Genomic DNA, 26,206 nt, shown 5'->3' with positions numbered 1-26,206 from the left:
AAGTTAGGGTTACGTTAGGGTAAGGTTGGGCACCTCGTACCAGTGGTTAAGACCTACCTTTTAAATCTCAGGTTATGTCAACTGCATCTCTTCCGGCAAAACGAATTATCCCCCAATCAGTCATTTGGTTGCACATCGTATTCGCCTCCCTGTTACATTTGTCAGAAAGACCACGAAGAGAATAATGAATCAGTGCCTAAAATGCAAAGAATGGGTACACGACTGATTATGCGCTGGAGTTGAGAAGAAAATGAAAAAAAAATATCTTTGTGACCCTTGTTTTAATTAATTTTGTGAAAAAAGTAATTGGAAAACGAACGTGTTATTATAATTGTCCAATTTTAAACATAGCTCGACTTAAGGTACAGGTGGCTCGCCTTAGAAAAAGTTTTACTAGATCGCATTAAATTCGTGTTCATAAATCTTATTAATTCTATTCAAGAGAGTAGAGTGTTTGGAATTATATTGTAATGAATATCAGCAACGACAACACAAAATATTACTACCACTTATAATTTTTATTTTTTCATAGATCCTATCTATGATTTATACCCATTTTTTCTTAGGTGATACGACTTAACTCAACCTTTTTTTAAAGGATGCAATTTTTGGTAAAAGGGAAGCATGATATAAGAAAACTCAGGAAACCTTATCCAAATGAAAGCATATCACATGTTTTCCTCAGATAATATCCGAAGTCAGAAATATGAGTCAGGAGTAATTAATATCCATGTAAACTTAATTATTGGATATATATTTTGTAAAAAAATGATTTAATACGTTAAAAACTGGAGGCCTCGCTAACCTGTATGCTTGAAATACCAAAGCGCCCGAAATGCCTTTCGATATTCACAGCAGTCTCTCCTCCTCATCCATTAACGCACAAAGAGGTGTGAAGATTTCAAATGACATTATTTTTACTTCCTAACAAATAAAGATAAGAAAACACAAATAAATCTTTTTAGGACAAGCTATCTGCTATAAACTAATACAATGCATTTGGGTAAAATGCACCTGCTACTGCATACCTTGGAGGGAGGGGAAGATAACAACATCGCAATTTCGGCCGTTTCGGGCGGCTGTGGCATTCTTAATGAAAGGCCATCTGAAAGTTTTGGTCTTGAAAACATTAAGGCCTCCATTTTAAAATATTAATTGCGCTAGCAATTTCTACATTTTTGCACTCCTGTTGCTTCTATTTTTCGACAATAGATTTTTATATTGTGTCAAGGACGTGTAGACAATCTCAACTATCTTGAAATAAAATGCATGGAAAAACGGACTAATGGAATGCATGTGTTGAAATATTTTCTGCCTTTTATGCTTCTATTTGTATGTTTTATTTTATGTATTGTAACTACGAAATGATTTCAGTGAATATGCAGTGTAACACATTGTATACGCAATTAATTTGTAGGGATTTATATTTATTTTAACCAACAAGTTTAGTTTAATTTTAAGCTTTCCTATAAGCCTTCATTCCTCTAATTGCCAATGCCAGAATATTTAAATTTGGTAGCGCCCATGAAGGAATGCAAATTCTACCTTGAGGAGAAAAAATTCAAATACCAAGTTTTAGAAGGAAAGTTAGAAACTATTGCCGTCACCTCTGTAACATGATCTTCCACTTTCGCAGTTATTGCTGGTTTACTTGGCATAACAGCATTTACTTTGCTGCCACTAGTTTAGACGGAGTTTTAAGTAGTAGAAATCTTCTGAGCCCTGCAGCTTAGTTTATATCACTTGTGAATATCTTCGAATTTTTATTTTAGTTCCTGTGATTTTAATTACCCCCCCCCCTCCAAATTCGGCGTAGTGTGTTAGCGTCAAGTTGACGCATTGCGAGTTTTAAAAATTTAAGAAAGGGTACTTTTAACCCTTCTCCTGTGTAGTTCCTACACGAATTTGCTACTCATACAGCTGTCACTTAGCAGATAAACAAGTGGGCTCTTACAATTTAATTTCTTTAAATATAATACAAGGCGGTAATATCTGGTGGCAACAATTTAAAAAGTGATGTGCTGTTTATAAATTCACACAAAATACCTTTTAGAGACTAATATCACTTCCGGATTAACGTCCCTCTTGGGTTAACAACTCAACAAGTATAGTATTAGATACCAGTCGATTGAACGTTTGAGGTTTGGGATACTAGATATGAGTATTTGAAGTCCCTGACCAAAATGTTACGCATATACGAAAAAAGCCTTATCTTAATTTTCAGCAAAGAAAACTAGGACTACAGTGGGCAAAGGAACACATTAATTAGACAGATGATCAGTGGTCACAAGTTATATAGAGTGATGAAACTAAGATATCGTTATTCGGTAGTGATGGACGAAAATATGTAAGACGTAGAATAGGAGAAGAGCTACATCCTGACTGCATTCAAGCAACTGTGAAGAACCCAGTTAGTGTTATGATTTGGTCATGCATGTCAGCAGATGGTATTGGTCGCCTTCATGTCATCGATGGGACACTGAATGCCAGAAAATACATTGACGCTATTCTAGAACCAAAACTTCTACCTTCCATCAGAGATCTCTTTTCCAACAATGCTTCGTTTATTTTTCATCAGGATTCTGCTCCTTGCCACGCGGCCAAAATATCGAAAGAGTGGTTTCGTACAAAGAGCATTAAACTGTTGTCATGGCCAGGAAACAGTCCTGACCTCAATCCTATCGAAAATTTGTGGCACCGTTTGAAATCTCTTGTCCGAATGAGGCGCCCATCAGATAAAAGGGAACTAATTGGGGCTATAAGTGTTTCCTGGCATCATGTAATAAAGAAAGAAGAGCTTAAAACTCTCGTCAGCTCAATGAAACGTCGATGTGAAGCTGTAATCAAAAATAAAGGGTACCCTACTAAGTACTGATAACTCACTGCAATCATCACTATCTAATGTACATTGATAACTATTATCGTTTAACTTTTTTTGTATTACAAATAATTGAATTTTGTGTTTTGCATTGAATTCAGTAATAAATTCTCTTTAAAATGATATATACAAGTTTGCATTTTGTGAAACGTAACGTTTTCTAGAAGCCTACAAAGTTCAAAAACATAAAACTTTCCAAACGTGTCCACAATTTTGGCCACCACGGTATATATAATATAATATAAAAACGCATTTTATTACATCACTTCGTACAGCTTGCACTTGGAAGATTCGCAAGTGGTTCCTACAAATTAATGGAAAATAACAGGAGCAATTTTGTGAAATAATATTAGTTACATTTACAGCGAAATAGTTGCGAAACCAAAGTAAAAACTCAGAGCTAAATCTGCAGCTTAGATATTTTACTGCGCGCGGAATTCTACATCATTGAGAAGAAAATAAGTGAAATTGCTTTTGCGGTGGAAATTTTGTATTTTACATTTTTACTGTTAGATTTTCATTACAGTTCCTCGGGTTCTTTTTATATTTTTTCTAAATAAAAAAACAACAAATATGCTAGAGAGTTCAACAGGGAAAACCACTACATCTTTCAAAAGAAACATTTCCCCGAGAACAAAATTCACTCATCAGCGATAAGATAAAAGGAAAGAGAGTCATCGACGTAATGCAGAATTTCTACTTAAATTCCAATGCAACCGGAAATTTAAGTTTTAAAGAGCATTTTATACATTACGAGTTCTGAGATGATAGGCGTTTACCTTTCATTAGACGCTTGGGGCTTACTTCAGCGTTTTAAAAATGAAGTAAACGATACTATGCAAACCTAAGTGATTTTGCATCGCTTCATGCAATTATTCTTCGGGGGGGGGACACTCTATAGTTCTTTCCTACGTATTGGATTTTGTGCAAAACATAGATTCACGTGTAAAATAAATGTAAAGAAGAAAAGAAAACAAATGATCTTTAATATTAAAGAATAATACGATAATTTGTAGCTTAAGAAAAAAATAAAAAAGTTAAACGAAAAAAAAAAAATCTGAAAGGTTTCAGATTTTAAATTACGTCCAAAGGGGCGTTTCGTTAACATTTCGTGTGCTACATTTATTTATTAACTATCATATTCGCACTTAAGCCATAAAATTCGGTTCAACAGCAATATCGCAAAATAGTTTTAAAATGAGCATATCTTTAGAATTTCCCGATACAGAGACGCGCGCGCTGAAGTGGTTAACGGAAGACTGGAGTATTAGCCCGAAACTAAAGTTGTGGGGTCAATTTCCTCATCTATGTCTGCTGATCTTTACCCCTTTTTCACAGGTGTACATCGATCTGTCCATGCACCATACCATGGATAAAGTTTTCGGTAACAAGACTGTTAAATGAGCGATAGAACAAGAACGGTGGAAATACTTCTTTCTGCCGTAAAACGGTTAATGACTCACTTAATCACGTTTTTTATATATAATGTCCATTTCAGCGTAGCGTGAAAATTTTATAGTGATGGAAAGGTTTTCGAATTTTCATGCATACGCGATATTTTGTTGAAAAAATAAATTAATTCAGTTTAAGATTACACAACAATTCCATAACTAATTTGAAACTGACAGAATTCATTCTTTGTTCACAAAGTTCGGTGTGGAGAAATCATGCATAAAAATACAAATTGAAGCGAAATATTAGCAACAATATACGAGAACAATGCTATATATAAATCTAATACATATCCTAAGTCGCGCTTTCGAGACGTGTTAAACGCAAGATGAATTTTGTCAATCGGCCCAGTGAGAACACGAGAAATATAGAACTATCAGCCCCCCTTCTTTTTTTTACGCAGTGTACCTCCTAACGGTCGATTAGTTAGAAAAAAGCCTCGCAGATGTGCAAATGATTTGAGAACAGAAAACTTTGGCGTACTATTTAAAGTACTTATTGCCCATAAGACCGAAACTTCTCAGAAGAGAAGGATATGTGATACATCGAGTTAATTATTTTTATCTTCCTGAAGTTGAAGTTGACATCGCCGAGTTATTACAGTTTGTCATCGTTGGAAGATGATAATTCATTAGACCAGTTAATGAAACCTGACAATGGTAGTTCTGGCGAAAGTGCTAATGAAACCAGAGAACAAAATGAATGATTTGATCCTAAAGGTTTAATAAGCCAAATATTGTGCCTTTTACGAGTGCCTTAGGAGTCAAAGCAAGTCATAAAAGAAAAGAATTTTTAAAAAAAATCAGAAAGATTTTAGATTTTGCATTACACCCAAAAGGGCGAGTTTTTTTATGTTTTGTGTGTTACCATTATTTATTAAATATCATGCTCTTCGCACTTAAATCATAAAATTCAGTTCAACAGCAATATCCCAAAATAATTTTTAAATGAGCATATCTTTAGAATTTACGATACAGAGTCTCGCCCGCTGGAGATAAAACATTTTTTTTCTGCACAACGTTGCCATGGTTCGCTTTGAAATCCTTGAATTTGTTACTCAAAAATTCTTTAAAGGTTTTACAACATTTTAAATAAATAATGTCAGAAATTCAAAATTTGGTCTTCCAGATGCGAATATTTGAGTAAAGGACTATGTTATTCAAAATCAGATGTCTCTAGGTACCGTTGTTTTTTCACAGTGCGCGAACTATACGTACAGATTACATGCAGATTCTCTATTACTTAATTTCTTTAAACATAACGCAGGGCTCTAACATTTCGTGGCAACAATCTGAAAAGCGAACCCTCGCTTTATGGTAAAAAAACACAAAATGCCAAAACGAAACACAAATTGCCTCTGCACAAATTGCCTCTTTGGGCTTATAAATATTTTTTAAGAAATTAAAATAAAAAAATCTGAAAGCTTTTAGATTTCATATTACCCCAAAAGCGGCGTTTTATAACGTTTTGTATGTTATCTTTACTTGTTAAATATCATATTCTCTGCACTTAAACCATAAAATTCAATTCAACGGCAATAGCACAAAATATTTAGAAGAACTTCCCATATACAGTCTCACGTGATGGTGATATTTTTTTTTCCGTTGTACAATGTTGCGATTGCTCGTTTTGAGATTGTCCAGTTTGTTAATCAAAAACTCATTAAAGTTCTACAAAATATGAAATAGGTAATAAAACATATTCGAAATTCAAAATTCGGGCTTTCAGGGCTGGATGAAGGACTACGTTATTCAGAATTTGCGTGAAGAATTGCTACGATATGCTCACGTGGAGGGCTACGATATTTATATTTGCTGGCTCTAGATACAGTTGTGTCATCACAATGCAAGAAAGATAAAGATGCATAAACATCAAGCATATCATCTCTGTAAATGCATAAACACGAAGGATATCATCACTATAAATCTGAGCATTCACGGTTCCCGGAGGTCTGTGCGTCCACCCAAAGAGATGCCACCCCAAACACAGACACTGCCTCTTCCGTATGCATCTCTTTAACGGATGTTTGACGGATGATAACGGGTTACAGGTTCTCTCCATATGAAATAACGCCTACTATCGCTTTCTAGACTAAACCTGGACTCATCCGTAAAGAGAAGAGCCCTCCACTGATCAAGCGTCCAGTGGACATGTTGTCGTGGCTACTGCAAACGGTTCCGAATATGGCGTGACGTGAGCGGCACGCAAATGGCTGGTCGTCTCGCATACAGACCACCTTCGTGAAGCCTTCTATGCACAGCTGGCGTTGACACCAGCCTTCCGGTGACTGCAGCAAGGGAGGATCTAAGAAGAGTAGAGGTTCTATTCCTACGTGCACATAATGTCAAATATTGGTCATCGGCGCTCGTCGTAGCAGTTGGCCGTCCTTGGCTGAACCTCCTAGAATCCGAATCTGTGGTTTGAAATCGCCTCCAACCCACAGAAGGACTCACATTTAACCATCTGGCCACTTCTGTTTGACTTGCCTCTAGTCTCCCGATGGCTCTCCATCATAGTTTTGCAGGCAAATGATGCCTGGAGGTCATTGTTACGAATTGGCTATCTCAGATTTCTGATGTCACTGTCACAGTGAAATATGTGGGCTTGCTCTCAAACATGGACTTTCATTCTCCTCGCAGATGACGTATTGCGATTGCAGCGCCACTAATTTGCGTATCGCAGTTTTACTCAGCTACTCTTTCTTGGTAATATATTCAAATTTTACACGGTTTGGCTTATTTTTGAGGGAGTTATCGCTACTTTTTTTGTTAATTTTCCTTAATTAGTGATAACCAGTGATAATAGAGGCCAATAATACTTGGCTGCACTAATTTGAAAACTGATACAACCCATTAAAGTATTTTGATGCAAAATGGCATTTTGAGACTAAGACACCGTTAGGGACTAACATTGGCTAATAAATTTGAAAGGGTTCAGATTTAAACGGTCGCCCAAAAGGGTTGTTTTAAAATTTAATATGGTTTATCAGTAAAGATTATTAATAGAGATGGTTCGAGTGGAATAGAGAAACGTTTTATAGGATACTCAATGAATGCACATTTTGGCTAACATGGGAAAGCTATACATCTTCTGTATATTTAAAAAGTAAACCTTTAAGTAAAGCAGACTCTATTCAAAGAATTGAAAACGTAAGTGAAATAATAAAATACTTTTAGTGAAAAGTTCAAATCAAAATTTTTACCTTTAAACAAAGAGAACATTATCCAAAGAATTGAAAGCGTAAGTGAAATTATAAAACTTGACTGATAAATAGATACACCATAAATTCTTAATATAATTCCATAATATATAATTAATGATTGAACTAAATACACTATAAATTAAATTCATATTCATTTAAATCAATCAGATTAAAAGATAAAAAAGTAATATTCTTAAGAACTCTATATGGTGTTCTTAAGAATATAATGGATTATTATATGGTTCTATTAAGATGATTATTGTATGGTGTTTTTAAAATTATTACATGGTGTTCTTTCTTTACCATATATTATGGAATTATATTAAGAATTTATGGTGTATCTATTTATCAGTCAAGTTTTATAATTTCACTTACGCTTTCAATTCTTTGGATAATGTTCTCTTTGTTTAAAGGTAAAAATTTTGATTTGAACTTTTCACTAAAAGTATTTTATTATTTCACTTACGTTTTCAATTCTTTGAATAGAGTCTGCTTTACTTAAAGGTTACTTAGTTTTTCCTTCCTTTGGGGAGGGGACAGAAATTTCGGGGGAACTATTATAATTAAAATGCATTGAAATGGTTCATCGGCTAATTCTGGATACAGAAAAGCAAGGAGTTTTGTAGAAGAGAGATTTCAATTAATTTCAATGTTCCTCCTCCTGACGAAGTGGCACTGAAACTGATTAAATTCCTCTTCAATTATGTTTTTTACTTCCTTGTAAGAAGTAAAAAGGAAGTATTGTAATCGCGAAAATTTTCAGGTATCATATTTCAACGAAAATATCCATTTTTAACCGCTATCAATTGAAATCTAAAGATTTGTTTGCGTGACATCTGTACGTAAGGACAGAATAAAGGAATCTTTTCTTCGGAAAAAATTATACAACTGATTTAAAATGAATTCTGAAGAGAATTTTTCGGGGTGTCTTTGCGTACGTACGTATGTATCTCGCATAACTCGAAAACGAGTAGCCTCAGAACGTTGAAATTTTGTATATAAGACTGCTATAACATGTAGATATGCACCTCGTATTTTGGTTGCGATCGGCCTCACCAAACGTATATAAACATATTTATATATATATCATTCTGTTACCGGCTCAGTGATCTTAGTTTCTTTACTCTTATATGTTTGTAAATTGTACATTTTTTGCTTATAAAAGGATTGAATTATGTTGTTCTTATCTTCCGATCTTCCGGGTAAGGTTTTTATGCCTTTAGTAAATCTGTAGGCAATATTTTTAGAATTATCAATAATTTTAAAGTTTTTTAAGTGTCGCTAAGCCTAATAATTTTTTGATGGCGGCCATTGCTTGTTTACATTTGAAACAGCAGACTAGTGGATTTGTTGCCAATCTAGAGAAACTTAGCTTCGCAACAACAAAGATAACGCCTTTATTTATTATTGCGAATTAAATCATGCTTAATCCTTTCTGGAATTTTTTAGAGGAAATAAGTGTTTGAGATTTACTTCGTAATTTTTAATACAGATATTTTGAGTTTTTATGTATTTTTGCCTTCTCGCGAAGTGAGAACTGAATTAATTGAACGAGAAATACTCAATCGTCTGTGAAAAACTGTTTCTTTTTTGTTTTGTTTGCTTAATTTCTTTTATACTTCATTCTATCTTTATTATAGTATTTGAATAGAACATGTGGTAACGATTAGATAATTCTATTTTTTAAACGATATGAATTTTGTGCATTCTGAGTTATAATATGAACGCAATATAATACTGTTAAGTGAATCTAGCGCCAGAGTGTCGCTATGGTAAACAAATATTAGAGTGAATTTGAAAGAATGTATTTATTGTCGTTTATGCGCTGTCGGCGATGTAGATTATTTCAATCCAATAAGTTTAAATGAAATGCAAAAAAAATGCGTATAATTTAATATTCCGTACAAGGATGTCATGTGGTGTACACTCAGATTTTTTAATATATAACAGACAGATTCAATTTGAAAGAGAAATATCTTACATTTTGCCAAATGGCAACAGACGCAAATGAAAAAGTAAACACCTGGAAATGGTACTTCGAGAGTAAATGCAATTTTGTGCTAAAAACCTTCAGAGATGGTTTCTCTGTTTTTTAAATAATATTATCTCGAACTTTTGCATCTTAATTTCATTCTTTTCGTTTAAATTAATTTTTTAAATAACTATTAATGTGTAACTTTAAGCTTGTTCATTACATATGAAGAAATGTATAAATGCAAACATCTGAAAATCAGTTAAACAATTTTTATAATTTTGAAAATAATTTAAAATATGTTTGTTGTTCAGTGAATATTTTATTTTTCTTAATACGTAAGTTAATAAACATTAGAGAAACTTTTGACATTTTTAAGCAATAAAACAAAAGATTTTATACGACGGTCCAATTGAAAACAGTCACGGTTTTAAACGAACAGTTTCTTTCGTATTTCTAATCTTAATTATTTACACAAAACATTATGTGAAATTAGGCGTCGAAACTACAATTAAATGGACTGATACAAGAGATGAACAGAATCTCTACTTAATTGGTGAATTTAATCTTTGATATTAACCTTTTTCGTTTTAAACAGCTTCAATGATCCTTTCAGAAATTAATTCTAAATAAAACCTGAGCATCGCAAATTATGCATAACATTTTCAGCAATGCAAAACTATAAAAAATCATTAATGCAAAGTACAAACCTTTCTATTCATTCTATTCCGACTCCCTCTCCCCCAGAGGGAAAAAAGGTAAAAAAATATTTATGAATGCGAAATTCATTTTCACTTTTTACACATGACATGCCATAAAATGAACATCTGAAAATGTTTACACAAATCCTTCTATTCTATCGAGTATGTAACCAATTTATTTTTTTTCTTTTTTATTTATTTTTGTTTTTTCAGATTAAAAATTACGTAGAGTAGCTAGAAAAAAATTCTTCAATAATTAAGTACGATTACGCCCATGAAATCACATGACAAAAGTAATTATTAATTTTTTTAGCTGCAAGAGAAACCTATAAAAAATCTACAAAATCGTTTATCATAAATAATTCATTTAGATAATGGAAGAAGCAGTTGTTTAATATGCTAATTTTCCCTTTTCACCCGTTCAGCCAATGCCATGCGAGTTTCCGTTAAAAACGTAAATGGTTGAATTTTTGTAATTAACATTTCCGTTAATATTTTATGCATACGTTTCATAACTATTTTGAATTCAATTTCATAATACAAATTTTAAGTTCATAGTACTTTGATATATGTCATCAATCTATACCATACCCTTTCATGTATACCAAAGAAACTTCGAAATAAATTTTAAAAAAGTTTATGCTACGCCAAAAAGGGCGTTTTTCAACGTTTTGTGTGTTACCTTTCTTTATTAAATATTAATGTTTTTCGCACTTAAACCGTAAAATTCAGTTTAACAGCAATATCGCAAGCTATTTAAAAGACCACATCTTTGAAATCGTAGAGTTTCTTAAACAAAAACTCATAAATGCTTTACAAAATATGAAATAGATAAGAGCGTTTTTTTAACATTTTGTCTGATGTACCTTAATTTGATGATTTACCTTAATTTACTAAATATCGTGTTCTCGGCACTTAAACCACAAAAACTTCAAGTCATCTGCAATATCATTATATATTTTAAAATATCATATCTTTCAAATTTCCGATACACAGTCTCACGCGCTGGAGATTAAAATAGTATTTTTTTTTTTTTCGTACAGTGTTGCCATTGCTCGCTTTGAAATCGTTGAGCTTGTTAATCAAAAATTCGTTAAAGTTTTACAAAATATGAAATAGATAATAAAACAAATTAGTGATTCGGGCTTCGAGGTGCCCATATTCGAGTGGAGTACTAAGTTATTCAAAATTTGATGGTTCCAGGTGCCTCTGTTTCTTCACAAAGCGAGAAACATTCATGCGTTCATGCAGATTCTTTATTATTTATTTTCTTTAAGTAAAATACATAGGGATAATATTTGGTGGCAACAGTTTCAAAGGTAAATGAACGCAGAAAGTAAAACGACGCAAAATGCCGTTTTGAGACTAAAAGCCCTTTGAGAATAACGTCTCTTGTGGCTAATAATTATTTCAATCATATAAAAAAATCTCATTGTTTTTATTACTTTGCTGTTCAATACTAAAATATGTATATTGTACACGAATGAAATTATGTGCATAAATATCTTTCAGTTATGAAGATGGAAGACATTTTCTCAAGATGTTCGTGATCTTGGTTATTTGTCGCTACCCCTTTAGAGTGCCATTTTTTGCAGAATCGTAAATACCATCCTACTCGGCATATATTACACAATACCAAATTTCCGGATACGTGTACCATTTGCATGCATTTCAATAATCTCTTTTATTTTTTCCTACGACCACGGTGATCCTAATAATTTTCTTCGTTGTTTGATTCTTCTCAGTAATTTTCCTAAAACTCATTATTAATGACTTTAGAAATTATTTATGCAAAAAAACACAAAATTCTGTAGAAATTCAGATTTACAGCATAAATAGTTTACTAAATAGGAGCAACAGGCTTATAGACGCTCAAGGCAATCGTGGCATTTTCTCGAAAGAAATAAAGAAGCGCGCGCAGTGGAGACTCGTGGAAATCGAGTTGTATTCTATACAATTAATAGCAAACCAAATAAAAATTGTCGTGTCCAAAGAGAGCGCATACCGAGTGGTACGTATTTCAAAGCGAGCGTATATCGAAGAACAACTCTATTTTATTTTCATTTAAACCGCATAGGAAATAGTACGCATTTCTAATTACAGCACGTCCAATTTTTCAAACTGTATTTTACATCAGTTTCTAATAACAATGAAAAACCTATAAAACAATATCCGTTATATCACACTGGAAAATCGTCTGACGAAAATTAATAATACTACAACTTAAATTTAGGATAATAATTAAAATAATATTTAGTGTCGGAGGTTATAAAAGCAAAATTCTTTTGAGATAACTGTAAATTTTATGTTTCAGATGTCTTCATTGATACATTATCAACATCATTGGTTCTTTACCCTTTCTTCGTATATGGAATACACTCAAACAAGATTTAACGGAATTTTTATTTATTTATTAAAATTAAACTAGAACAGAAACATGCAGATGATAAATTTAAAATAAAATAAAAAGAAATTTTTAGTTTGGCATAGATTTTGAATTAACTCTATGGATTTCGTATCGAATTATTTAGATCTTCTGTAGTTAATGTCATTAATCCCAATCCAGTTCTTCCTTAGGTTTTTCAGGATTCTTATACCACATTTTATTGCTATTATTCTCAACAGATGGCGCTAAGTACGCTGTTTCTTTGCTCCGCGTATTGCTTTCGATAGAAAACTTTTAAGCCATCTTATTTTGTGCTTTTTTTGTATTTATTATTATTATTATTATTATTATTATTATTAGGAAGAAGATGAGAGACCTGAGTCTGATGGCCTACAAATCGATAGTTTTTCCTGAATTTAAATTGATTTAAAGCTTTGATACTTCGATTTTTAATAACTTATTCTCGGTCAGAGGACTCCTTTTAAGGGGACTGGGACATATATGTCCCGCACTTTCACGACTTTAAATGTGTCTCAAAAAATTTCAGTAAACTATGAAGATTTAAAATTTACTCCGTAATATGGATTAGGAAGTGCAAGACCCTGTAGATTTGTTTCTGTTCCTTTCATTTAAAATAAGTGACTAAATGGCCATAATACGTTCGAAATTGGCCCCCTATAGCCCACGGGAAAAGGTTAAAACGAAGGAAGCTGACGTTTTGAACGAAGCGTAGCTCTTTTTAAAACGATGGGTAACTGAGATTATTTATGTGTAAATATATACATTTGATTGAAAGGTTACCTCCTAAGCAGAAATTTACTTTCTAATTCACTACATTTTTCGTATAATATTGGGCTTTCTTTTTTAAATTTCCGTATGCCCCTAAAAATGAAATAACGACAAATTAAAGTCGATTTCAAACGAAAATTGGCAGATTGAATTCATTGATTCAATATTATTTTTCTCCAGACTTTGCGTTAGTTCATAGTCGGCAGAGTCTTACGATATTTATATTTTTTCTGAAGACCCTATAAGGTATTTTTCCCACTTTCCTAGCGAGCCTTCGTGGTGTAGTGGTTCTGCAGGCTGTACCGGTATTCCAGAGGTCCGTGGTTCGATTCCCGGCGAAGGCGGTTGCTAACTTTTCGTCTCTCGGGCCTCCAAAAATCCTAATGTCTCTACAACCGTTAAATTAAAATTTTTTATCTAAAATATTTCTTCAGAATTGAGTGAAATTATATTTAAGAATGCATTCGAACTTTACATGGAATCATATACTATGCATGTATTTTCCATAAATTCAGAAAGTGTGCTGTTTAAAAAGAACATTTCGTAAAAGCTGTACTGCAACAGGTATGTCTTTTACAGGCAATGAGTAACACTCTCTTTGAACTACAAAATGCATTCGATAAATGCATACATAATGCTCAAATTATTTACAATAAATTATAATTAAAGATCAATATACAATTATAATTAAAGATATTCCGAAAATTATTATCTGAAATATCTAAGGTGTGAAGCACAAAGATAAGATATTATCTTGATTCACATTTTTAACATTTATTAAGACTCTATGGTAGAGTTTCCTTGCATAGGCTTGGTTATTTGCTTTCCGTTACATGTGAAATTCGAAAATGCGCTAAATATTAAGCAATGATTTTAATAAATGAACATAACGATATAATATAACGATGTTTGAAAATCACAAATACAAAAAATTTTTCAAAGTGATTCATTTTTCGTTTAACTGCAACGTCACAATCCGAACAACTGAAAAATTAAAAAATGAAATTCAGTTCCAAACTCTTATGAAATACAGTTAAGAAAATATAAATGAAAATGCTCTGGGAAATTTATTCTGACGCAAAAGTTAGACTATTGTAGCATGAAACAAAACATTAATTACGATACTACAATAAATTTATCTCAGCTTGAATAATTGTAAAATTCGAATTCCTTAAAATTTAACCAGATATTTAAAATATATACATATAAAATTTAACAAAGTCCTGATTGCATTCGTACTAAAATTTAAATTTTGGTCGTATTTTCAGGTATAGTAGAATTCCAAATATCCCTATAAACTGCACCCGCAGCGTATCCAGATAATTCCAATATTGAGTTAGAGATGTTGCATTTTATCTGCATGCCCAATGCGTATCTTCTATAATGGAAGTCAAGTAGTGTTTTCAGATTTATTGTACTTTTATCTGAGCGATATTATATGGGATCAAGATAAAAAAAATATTATCTCAGTAAACTAAACTACTAACATTTTAACACTTTTTTTCTTTAGAAGAAAATGTCTATTTCTTTCCTATTTAAATATAAAGATGAGTTTAAATCTTATTTGCGCATTGTCTAAAACTACGCATATCATTTTCGTTTTGCTTCTTCTATACTAAAACTCAAATACATAAATTACGATTCCTCCTTCCCCAGAGAGATAAGACGCTCAAGTTATTTCAATTGAACTAAATGTAATTATCTTAATATCGCCGGAAAAAATAAAATTAATGATATACATATATATATATATATAGATAGATATATATATCAATATAAATTAAAAAGTAATTAAAAGTAAATTAAATTAAAGTAATTAAAAGTAAATTAAAAAGCCTATGATTTGGATTAATTGTGATCTTAATGAGAATTTAATTTTAAGAATATTGGCTATTTTGTTGAACAGGATTCTTTTGGCTTAAATAAACTAATGTCTTTATTTGGATTGAGTATTAATTGTGAGTTATGGTTTGGATCTATCAAATAATTTCTTACTTATTTGTAAGTAATACGAAACACTCTCTTTTAATTTAGTTGTTGTTAATTGATGGTAGATTGGTTTAGTCGATTAATCTGCGATCAATGAAAATAGCTACTTTTTCAATACTTAAAATATTTACTTTTGCTTTTGGTATTTTTGCGATTAAAGATTTTTCTAAGCATAATTTTATGTTTTTGAGGGGTATCAGCAACCACTATACCGACAATGTTAAATTGGCCATTTTCCATGCACTTTTGTTTAAAATCGGCTATAGATACACGCTTGAAATTTTTTGTGCAATTAAAGTATACCTATATGATTATACTGAAATGAGCTTTTGAAATATTTTGAATTTTAGAGTAATTTACAGAATATTTTGTCAGGCATAGTAAAATTTAGCACTTTTCTCACACAAATTGTATTTTAAACTTGTTTTCTTAGTTTATCACAAAAATCTCATTTCAGTAAATATTAGGAAGCCTAATAAATAAGCCATAAAAATTTTAGATACCTGCGAGCAGTAGTTCCTGAGAAAAAGTACATCGAGTATAAACAAATCACGTTTGCAGAAAAACGCGTTTTTATGTAAAAATCCTCATTGATCAAAGCAGTAGATGACAAATTAAAACTAGATTTTTTTTATACTTCTAATTTTCATAGAAATTAAAGAATGGTATTTTTAGAAAGATAAAAGTGAAGAGAATTTGAAAATGCAAAAATCCGAAACCACCATTTTTTGAAGATTTTTGGGCTCCAACACGCCTTAAATAAGAAGATTGAAATTACTATTTAAAATACTAATTTAAATTCTGGAAAAGAATGGTATTCATAGTTTTAAATTGAGTTTGTGTTCCTTGGAGATTGTACATGGAAAGTTTTCTTATGATAAATTATTATGAATTATTGCAGCGTTGGTTCATAATCCCTTCTATTCACGGAAATATTTGGCCAGATTTGAATTGCCGGTTTGGCTTAACCTTTATTGCTCGAGTAAAGAGACGAAACACTTTCGTATTTATTTATTAATTATTGTTCATTAAACGGGAGTTGTTTTGTTCCCCTTGAAAAGTCAACTAATTTCCGATCAATGACAATGATTACATGCATTTAATTTAATTCTTACCTTTAATTTATTCCTTTTACAACTGAAATTTTGTTATTCATGATTTAATTCCAGTCCCCGTTAAAACATTTTTAACATTTTACTTTCAAGTTACTTCAAAACATCTTTCAAAATATAACTTACTAGTATGGATTCACTCTTTTAAAATAATCCTATTATAATTAAACTTAGGAGATAATATAATCAATTAATCAGTATTATTTAGTAAATAAATTATTATTAACTTACTTTGCAGCAATTGCGCAAGTAGTAGTAACTTGTTTACGCACTAAATGAATTTACGATCATACAACATATATATATATATATGTATGTTATCACATTTTTGCACTTTACACCTTGTGATAAATTCAGGATCTTAAATGAAACATTAAAAATATAATAATCAAAAGTAAATCAATGAAAAACAGGTTTTTAAGATTTCTTAGACTAGCAAAAAGAAGGAGCAATACAGGAAATTAGAACCATACCCTAATTCTATTTTAGATAATTTTATAACAGATATCTGAAATTGAAAATGCTATATACTTCCTCCGTCTGTCAAACCTGATGCTAATTCGAAAAAAAATGCTTCTAAATATTTAAGGCACCGAAATAAATGAGGAGAAAACATCCCAAAATGCATGCTAATAATGTCAGAAAACATCTGCAACCAATCATACCTTTCAGTGCAGTACTTTAATATCCTAATATATGCTTCGATAAAGGGTTTAACGCCTGACCAATTCCTTGACGGGTAAAATCCACAGCTCGTGAACACAAGAAGAGCGTAAAAGCTGAAACAAGTTTCTCTGTAGGTGTTCCGGTAAAGCATCTGCCTCTAACGATCCCACAGATCTCGGGCTTCTCCTGTCCCTCTAGCGAAAAGCGCCGGAGTTAAAACCCTTTTGTCGAATCATATATTTTGAAATACCCTCGAGCTATAAACTTAATATCTGGAGATCTTCAACTTTACTGGATGAGAATAGTGTCGTCATCTTCACTTAGAACCGGTAGAGATAGAGTTAACATACAGTAATTCATTAAAATGATACAAATTGCTTCGATATGTTCCGTTGTTAGTGATTAAAGCTAAAGCTTCGCGAAACGAACAAGGAAAATTAAGAAGAATGGGAGGATACTAATAATCTTTCAAATGACTTTCTTAAAGTAGATTCTCATGAATAAGTACTGAGGTATAGTAATTAGATACAGGAAATTTGTATCATTATACGATATAAATAATGTATTTATAATAAATTATTGAGAGAAAAGAACCATATATATGAATATTATAATTAGTTTTCTAATGACAGATTATATATATATATATATATATATATATATATATATATGTAATAATAAAATTCCATAGTCAAGAATACACTTAAAATTCTAACTGTATGTTCGTTTCATTTTTAATGGCGACGGTCTCTTATTTGAAAGTACGTGTAATTAAATTCCCGCAGCCCCGTAGTCAAGTTGTTTTTCCCGTCTTTTCTACACGTACAGCTATAGAATGTTCTGGAAATATTTAAAGCGAACTGGAATGGTTGACGAGGCTGACGTCATTTCTTGGAAGCTCCGCCTTTCCAGAGGCTAGAAAAGGACTCGCAAAGGACTCGCAAAGGAATTCTTTAATGTAACGATGCAGTAAACTTCATATATATGTGATAAATGAACTATACTTCACACATATATAGATATGTGTGTGTGATGTACCAGCTGCTTTTGTCCGGAATAAATAGATTGGTGAAGAATCATATATGTAGTTGTAGCTCACAAGTATCAGACGATAAGTTTAAAAAAAAGGATCCATTTATTATTATTCAGGAGAAACAGCAGTTGCAAAAAATCAGATATCCGGATTAAATAAAAAGAATTACTAATAACTTTCTTTATGAAGTTTACTGCATCGTTACATTAAAGAAAAGCCCCGATATTCCTTTGCGAGTCCTTTTATAGCCTCTGGAAAGGTGGAGCTTCCAAGAAATGACGTCAGCCTCGTCAGTCATTCCAGTTCGCTTTAAATATCTCCAGAATATTCGATAACTGTACGTGTAGAAAAAGGCGGGAAAAACAACTTGACTACGGGGCTGTGGATTTAATTCCACGTACTTTCAAATAAGAGACCGTCGCCATTAAAAATGAAAAGAACATACAGTTAGAATTTTAAGTGTATTCTTGACTATGGAATTTTATTATTACATATATATATATAATTTATCATTAGAAAACATTTTAATACCATCTCCAAGGAACAGAAATTCAATTAAAACCATACATTATTATAATATATTTAATAATACCATACATTACCATACATTATTTTGTGCAGTATTTTAAAATAGTATTTCTAGACTTCTATTGCAGTAAAAAAACAAGTAAAAAAATTCTGAATAGCAAAAATACCAAAATCAAAAGTAAACATTTTAAGTATTGAATAAGTAGCATTGCCATTCGCTGCAAGAGGAACAAATCAATCTGCTATTAATTAACAACAACTAAACTAAGGGAGAGTGTTTCGTCATTCTTCTAAGTAAGGATCCAATTATTATTTTGCAAAGCTAGATCACAAGTCACGTACAGCCTAAATCAGTAGAAAGATATTACTCCATTTTAGACATTTTTTAAGCAGGAGACGTGAAAAATGAGCAATGCCTTCGCCGGGATTCGTTATCTGGACCTCTCAAATACGCGCCGAGTTTGCTACAGTTACACCACAAAAGAGGGATACAATACCTTATAACCCTTTGACGCTCGCGATATTATTTTTATAGTATTTTTAACTAAAAACTCTAGAAATTGGATATTATGATCCTAGAGACAAATAATGTACGAATTTAAAAAAATCTACTCTTCCCCATTGTTCTGTGGGGGGTGGTCGCACTGTGAAACCACCGCGCGTCTAGAACTTTGAAACTTACTGAGGTAAGTAGGAAAAAAAAAACTTTCCATTTTCCGCGCGCGTTTCCAATATATGACGAAATTTACGGATTTAAAAAAAAAATGCATGTAAGAATTGCATTATATATATATTTTTTACATTATTTTACAAAGTAAATCGTCAGAAAAATTAAAAAATAAACATTTATGTAATTTTTCTATAGCAGTGAAAATATAAGTACCTACATAATAAGGACATTTGGATAAATGGATTAGAAAACTGAATAAAATAAAGATAAAAAAGAACTCAGTGTTTTTTTTTTTTTTTTTTCAAAGAACAATTTTTTTTGTGACATTGTTCATTTTGTCTCTTTGGCACATGCATAAACCCACATTGCACGTTTCGCACATACATCTTGTTCTACGAGATTTCTTCCTTGTGCTACAAAATGTACACTGCCTGGATTTAAATTTCACTGGTATATGTCCAGCGTTATTTAGTTGCTTTTCATCTGGCACATGAAATTTTTGGTTTTTTATGTTAATGGCGGGGGGGGGGCTTGGTCTTTTTGGTTTTGTACGGATCTTTCCTTTCACATTCATACTTATTTTATTCGTATTTCGTCCCAAAATATTCAGAAAATATTTTTAATTTAAATAAAACTTTTACGCGATTTCTAATTTTAATTATAGCAAAGTATATTTACATTAAATTTAAACAACAGGAAATAATTTATAAAATCGCAATACTAGCTTGGGGAGCAAGTATGTTGATGTCAGAGAAAGGTATTTGGAAAAGAAAGACCTTTTTACTGGGCGTATTGTTTAGTAATAAAATAACTCTGTGGTTTCAAAGCCCTTTATCTATATCCGGATAAAAATAAACATTCCTAGTTGAAAAGCAAGCGAACGCCATTGAGAAGCAAACGTCAGTGGTTTCAAGGCGCGACCACCGAGCCTCTAGAGCATTGTAGGCAGTGTGACACAATGCTCTAGTGGCGCAGTGGTCGCGCCCTGAAACCACACAGCAAATGCCACACATATAGAAGGTTTTTTTTTTATATATATGCAGTTTAATTACTGCAATTTTTTATTGTTTATGATAGAAATCATGATGTTCGATGACTAACTTTTGAAATTTAAAGTTGTTTATATTAATAAAAGGAAGTTATTTTGTCTCATCGAAAACGAATTTTAAAAGGCATCCGATCTGAAGTATTAATACCTAAAACATATGTGATTCTACAGTCATTTTGTGTTATTCAGATGTAAAAGATCAGTAATCAATTCATTTTCACTCAAAAATTTCGGAAAAATAGAGGAGAAAAACAATTCCGAAAATGGTGGTTTCAGGGCACGACCACCGCGCGTCAAAGGGATAACACAAAGAAGACAAAGTTAAAATTTATATTTCTTTTCTGTCTGAAATCTAAACGTTCGCACCTGCAAGAAATTTTTGTTAATTACACAACTGAAGCGTATTAGCAGCTATATATTACATTTTTATGCGGATATTTATTTCTAATAAATGTAATATGTTGAATTAACCACTAAATAACTTACTTCAACTTAGAACTAAAAACAATTACCAAAACTTTCCATGTGCATGGAAACTAAAACTTCTTACTAGAACTTGACGCTTCATGGCGTTTAGGTTCCAATAATATTGCCAGCTTTAGAAAACAAACTATTGAAAACATTTCAACAGTGATTCCAGACGCTCATCGATCCAATCATGTTCTTTACTTATAATTATACGTTAATTTTGAACTGCGAAACTCTTGTTCACATATAAATGTACTCCCAAACGATTATTCGTATTGCAAAAATCACATATAAGGATATTTAGCTGTTAAAGATTTACAAAATACGAAATAGATTATAAAAAAGTACCAAATTCCAAATTTCGCTTTTCAGATGCCCTCAGTTGAGTAGAGGACTATGCTATTCAAAGTTTGATGTCTCTAGGTATCGTTGTTTTACGAGAAACATACGCGCTTTCATGCAGATTCTTCATTATTTAATTTCTTTAGATGCAATGCAGGGCTGTAATATTTGGTGTGAATAATTTGAAAAGTAAAACGCCGTTTTTAGTGAACCAACACAAAATGCCAAAACGAAATTAATAGCCCTTCTGTGCAAATTTCCCCTTTGGGTTAAAAATGTATGATTGAAAAGTATTCGTAATTTGCAGGTCACGTAAAATTTCCTTGGGGACCAGATGAGTTTCGCAGGTCCCCAGTGTGAGACAGGTGTTATAAACTACAGTTTCTGTAAATTTAATTAGTATGATATGTAGCATATTTAATCAATAATTTTTACAAGCCTTTTCACAAATATTACAACATACGGTAAAGTTGCCGTAGACAGAGAGAAAAAGCTAATCTTCTTATTTCATGTAACTTAAACCATGAAAATATTTTGAAAAACGCATAACTGAAATGTATTCGTGACTTTCAAGTCACGTGAAACTGCTTTTGGGTGTCACATGAAGCTCGCAGATCCCCAGTTTCAGTTCTTCTTCAATTGCACTACAGCCTATCCAGGCCAAGGCCGTCTGAACAAGCTTTCTCCAACGGATCCAATTAGTCGCTATGGTCTGCCAACGACCGATTTTTAAATTCTTTGAGTCTGCCTCCACACAGACTTCTTGGTACCCTACTCCTCCAGAGGTCACCTAACTGGGTTCAAGGTGTCGTATCTAAAAATATGCCCAAGTCACCTATTACGATAAGGACCCACCAGCGGCCGAGCGGTAAAGACGTTGAACACTGGTAGTTCGGTCCGAGGTTGGAATCCCGCAAACGGGCTGGCTGCATGGGCCTTTTCGTGGTTTTCTCCATGTGTAACGTGTATACGAGCCCGTTTCTCTTAGAACGACCTCGACGAAGGCATCCCTTCCCTTAAGCAGATAGCCCTAGTGTGCTTTGCCGTAATTAAATAAACCAAACCAAGCCAAACCTGATACGATAACATTTGATGACTCAAATAATATTAAGTTGTTTGTATCTTTTATATATTTCATAGTTAAACGAAATTCTACATCTATTATTTTCTTTAAATGGACCATACGTTTTTCTCAAAATTTCCTTTTAAAGATTAGAAGTCTTTCTTCACCTTGTTTTGTTAATGGCGAGTTTTCACTACAGAACAATAAGTTAGGTCTAATAAGAGTTGTATAAAATTTATTTTTGTCTTGAAGTCTAATAATTTAAACCCTAACAAATTCTTTAAAGCATGATAACATCTATTAGCTTAAAATAATCTATTGCTAATTTCAAGTTTAATATTGTTATCGTTAGAGATGATAGTACTGAGATAATGTAAACTGAGAAACGCCCTCGAAAGTATAAGAATTTATTTTCAGTGGCAGGTGATTATGTACTCGACTAGTTACTGCCATAAATTTTGTTTTATGCTCATTAATGGTTAGTCCAATGTCTGTAGCTGCAAACTCCAGAAACACAAAGGTGTAACAGTGTTTCAGTTATACGGTGTTATAAAACTATTGTTTCTGTACATTTAAATTCCTATGATATACAGAGGCTTTTCACACATTTTTAGACGATGTATATTGTATTAACAAAACTAAATTACATAACGTTCTTGTGTTTTAAATGTTCTATTTGACATCCCTTATTCTGAACTATCTTTCGACACCGCAATTTCCAGGATAATAATGCCTTTTCAAGTGGCAGAAGAGGTATTCTATCCCATTCCTCCCGAACAGCTTTCCAGAGTCCTGTTTGGAAAACGTTTGGATAATGCAGTTTTTAAAAGTCCGAAAGCACAAAAATCCATAGGTGACACATCGGGAGATTCAGTAGGGATATCAGTAAAGGGTATGGCCGTGATACCAGTTTTTTGTTCCATTCCATTTAGGAAATTTACAGTGGATTTTGATGTGCGACTGCTAGCTTTGTCCTGCTGGAGTCTCACATATTGATGGCACTGTGGGTAAAGCAATGGTATTTCATTCAGAAACATTGGCGATAAAATATGTTCCTGATAGTATTTGGAGTTAATCTTGACATTTTTTTGCACTCTCTTTATTTTTAACTTGCCATTATAAGAAAAACCAGCAACAATCATGAATCACTTAGAAAAACTTTCTTTCGATTCTTTGAACCATGTACTTGAATTTTTTTCTCCCCTTTTATGATAATAAATGGCTCTTTTTTTTTGTTACCATCATTTAAATACACCCATTGTGACAATTGTTTTCCATATTTCTTTGGATAAGTGTTTCTCATATAGAATTCTGCAGCGTGTCCTGCGTCCAGCGATACGCTTTGGAAAAAGACGATGCACATTGCGTTTTTCCGCTTTCTTAAGATTTAAATCAAAGTTTATCATTTTGTTTACAGTGGATACTGAGCATTTTAATGATTTTGCAACTGTCCTTTGACTAGGGGGATTTTCTTTTAACATTAAATAACGTACCTTTGCAATAGTCGAAGATGTCCGTTTTTTTCCTTGGATACTTGTTTGGAATTTGTGTCCCACTTGAGGCTCCAATTTGACGTTTTTTTTTCCTTTCTTGTTGATGATATTACCTATCGACGCTTTAGATATCACAAAACCATGACTCTCACATCGTTTTTGGATAACGGAGTATGCATATTTCTCTTCGGAAAGAGCGTAAATGTAGCCTTCGAACCACTGCTTTGTTAAATTCGCCATTTTAAATAAAAACAAACTTTCAAGCCACAGACGATAATTTTGACTTTTAAAAACATAGTACAATTGCAATTACTTCTTTTGCAGCAAACGATATTTTATTACCGTTTACCGAAATCGTCTATAAAATGTGCGAACAGCCTCTGTATAACATATCTAATCAATAATTTTTACAAACATTTGCACAAACAGTACAAGGGATGATAAAGTTGCAATAAGCAGTTAAAAGAACTAAGCCTCTGATTTCAGGTAACTTAAATTATGAAAATAAAGCTGTTCATGTATTTTGAGATTCTGCGTACAATAAGTTAGGTCTAATAAGAGTTGTATAAAATTTATTTTTGTCTTGAAGTCTAATAATTTAGACCTTAACAAATTATTTAAAGCATGATAACATCTATAATCTATCTATCTAAATAATCTACTGCTAATTTCAAGTTTAATATTGTTATCGTTAGAGATGATAGTACTGAGATAATGTAAACTGAGAAACGCCCTCGAAAGTATAAGAATTTATTTTCAGTGGCAGGTGATTATGTACTCGACTAGTTATTGCCATAAATTTTGTTTTATGCTCATGAATGGTTAGTCCAATGTCATTTTGGTACTATTTGAGCATCGCATTATATCTTTCTTTGTTCTCACATAAAACAAATCCCGATGCCCTCTATGTAGAATTTTATATTATAGCACAAAGCATCATGCACACGTAAGTTCCTTTCTTATGTAAGATTTTACTCAAGTATCTGCAACTTCTAGATCTTTTATGAAGTAAATGTTAGTATCATATTCTCTTTTGTACTGTATACTTTTATATATATATTAAAAAGCGATCTCTATTCTTACATTACACTGATATTAAAAGAAACGCAATATCTCATCAGATAAAAACAGAGATTTACCTTTCAGTCGCAGAAAATAGACATCTACTTGATCTGTTTCAACGCCACCATCATACAGACACCCCAGCAACTAATCACCTTTCAGCTTCCACAATGTACTTGTCGGTCTTTAGCCACACTTCTGCAACAGGTATTTATGAACATGCAATACTATTTGTAAGGTATATTTAAATTTTACAACAGTTTTTTTTAAAATTTAGTTAGCCTTTCCTATCTTGCCTCGTTTCAACTTACAACTTCCTACCAAAATGATGTTTTTGAATAGCGTTGAATGCAAATGAGAAGGAAATAGTATTAAAGGAAAGTCCAGCTTACTTTGTAATAAGTGATAAGTGACGGTGGACGTGGGCACTGTCCTTTTGCCCTAAAGATTAATCAGTACAGCACCACCGTCCACCCTAATCTAAAGTTGGCTAGAGAGGAGCCTTACGAGAGCTATACATTTACTTGTATAGCTTATTTCGTGAGAAAAAACTAGGAATCCTGAACACGCGCTTGCTTTTGGGCTAAGTCTCTCTAAGTGTTGGTTACGCTCGGCCGTGTATTATTACGTGCCTTTTGATAGTTCACCGGCTAGTTTCGATTACGGGGAGTTTAGAATTCTATTAGCTTCGGCTAGAACTCTTAGTTAGTGATAGTTAGTTCTCATTTCTTATTTTGAATTTAAGCCCGAGTCTTTGTTGTAAGCCCGAAGAAAGGAGCCGACTTTTCGTCTTGTTTTGAGTGAAATAAAGGGTAATTAACCATTCTTCAGTTTACGATTTCTGTTCCTTGAACTAAGGAATAATTTGCATAACAGCTTATAAGGTATTTCTGCCGCCTTCTTAGCATGCCTTCGTAGTGTAGCGGTCAGCACGCTGGGCGCGTATTTCAGAGGACCGTGGTTCGATCCCCGGCGAAGGCGTTGCTCATTTGTAACGTCTTCCTGTTTCAAAAATATCCTAATGTCTCTACAGTGGCACCCGAACTAAAAGGTTCGTGGATGATGATTCTCCACACCCAGGATTTGGCGATTGAGTCCCCTAAACCAGTCGCCCTTTACAAGGGGGAGTATAAAAAGTATTTCTCTCGCCTTCTTAACAAGCCCACGTAGAATAGCGGTCAGCATGTTCGGTGCGTATTCCAGAGGTCCGTGATTCGATTCCTGGCGAAGACGCTGCTCATCTTTGACTTCTGCTGCTTCCAAAAAATACCTAATATCTCTACAAGGTCACTGGATTCCTCGACATTCTATTTAGCAGAATCAGTGTGGGGAACTCTACAAGTTTACAAGCA

At 32.7% G+C, this 26,206-nt stretch overlaps 1 protein-coding gene across 1 annotated transcript in view; it reads right to left on the bottom strand.

Annotated features, from left to right (window-relative positions):
* LOC118193282 (junctional adhesion molecule 2A-like) overlaps window positions 1-17,306 on the bottom strand; it is a 475,381-nt gene extending 458,075 nt beyond the window's left edge. Inside the window, exon 1 of the mRNA XM_085810466.1 lies at window positions 17,147-17,306. The gene's annotated coding sequence lies outside the window, so the exon portion shown is untranslated. The remainder of the gene's footprint in view (window positions 1-17,146) is intronic.
* Between the last annotated feature and the right edge of the window lie 8,900 nt (window positions 17,307-26,206).

The sequence above is a fragment of the Stegodyphus dumicola genome, chromosome 1 (assembly GCF_044657685.1).
Source record: "Stegodyphus dumicola isolate Sdum_Otavi_A_Nest chromosome 1, ASM4465768v1".
Taxonomy (NCBI): Eukaryota; Metazoa; Arthropoda; class Arachnida; order Araneae; family Eresidae; genus Stegodyphus; species Stegodyphus dumicola.
This window is presented reverse-complemented; position numbering and strand designations above follow the sequence as displayed.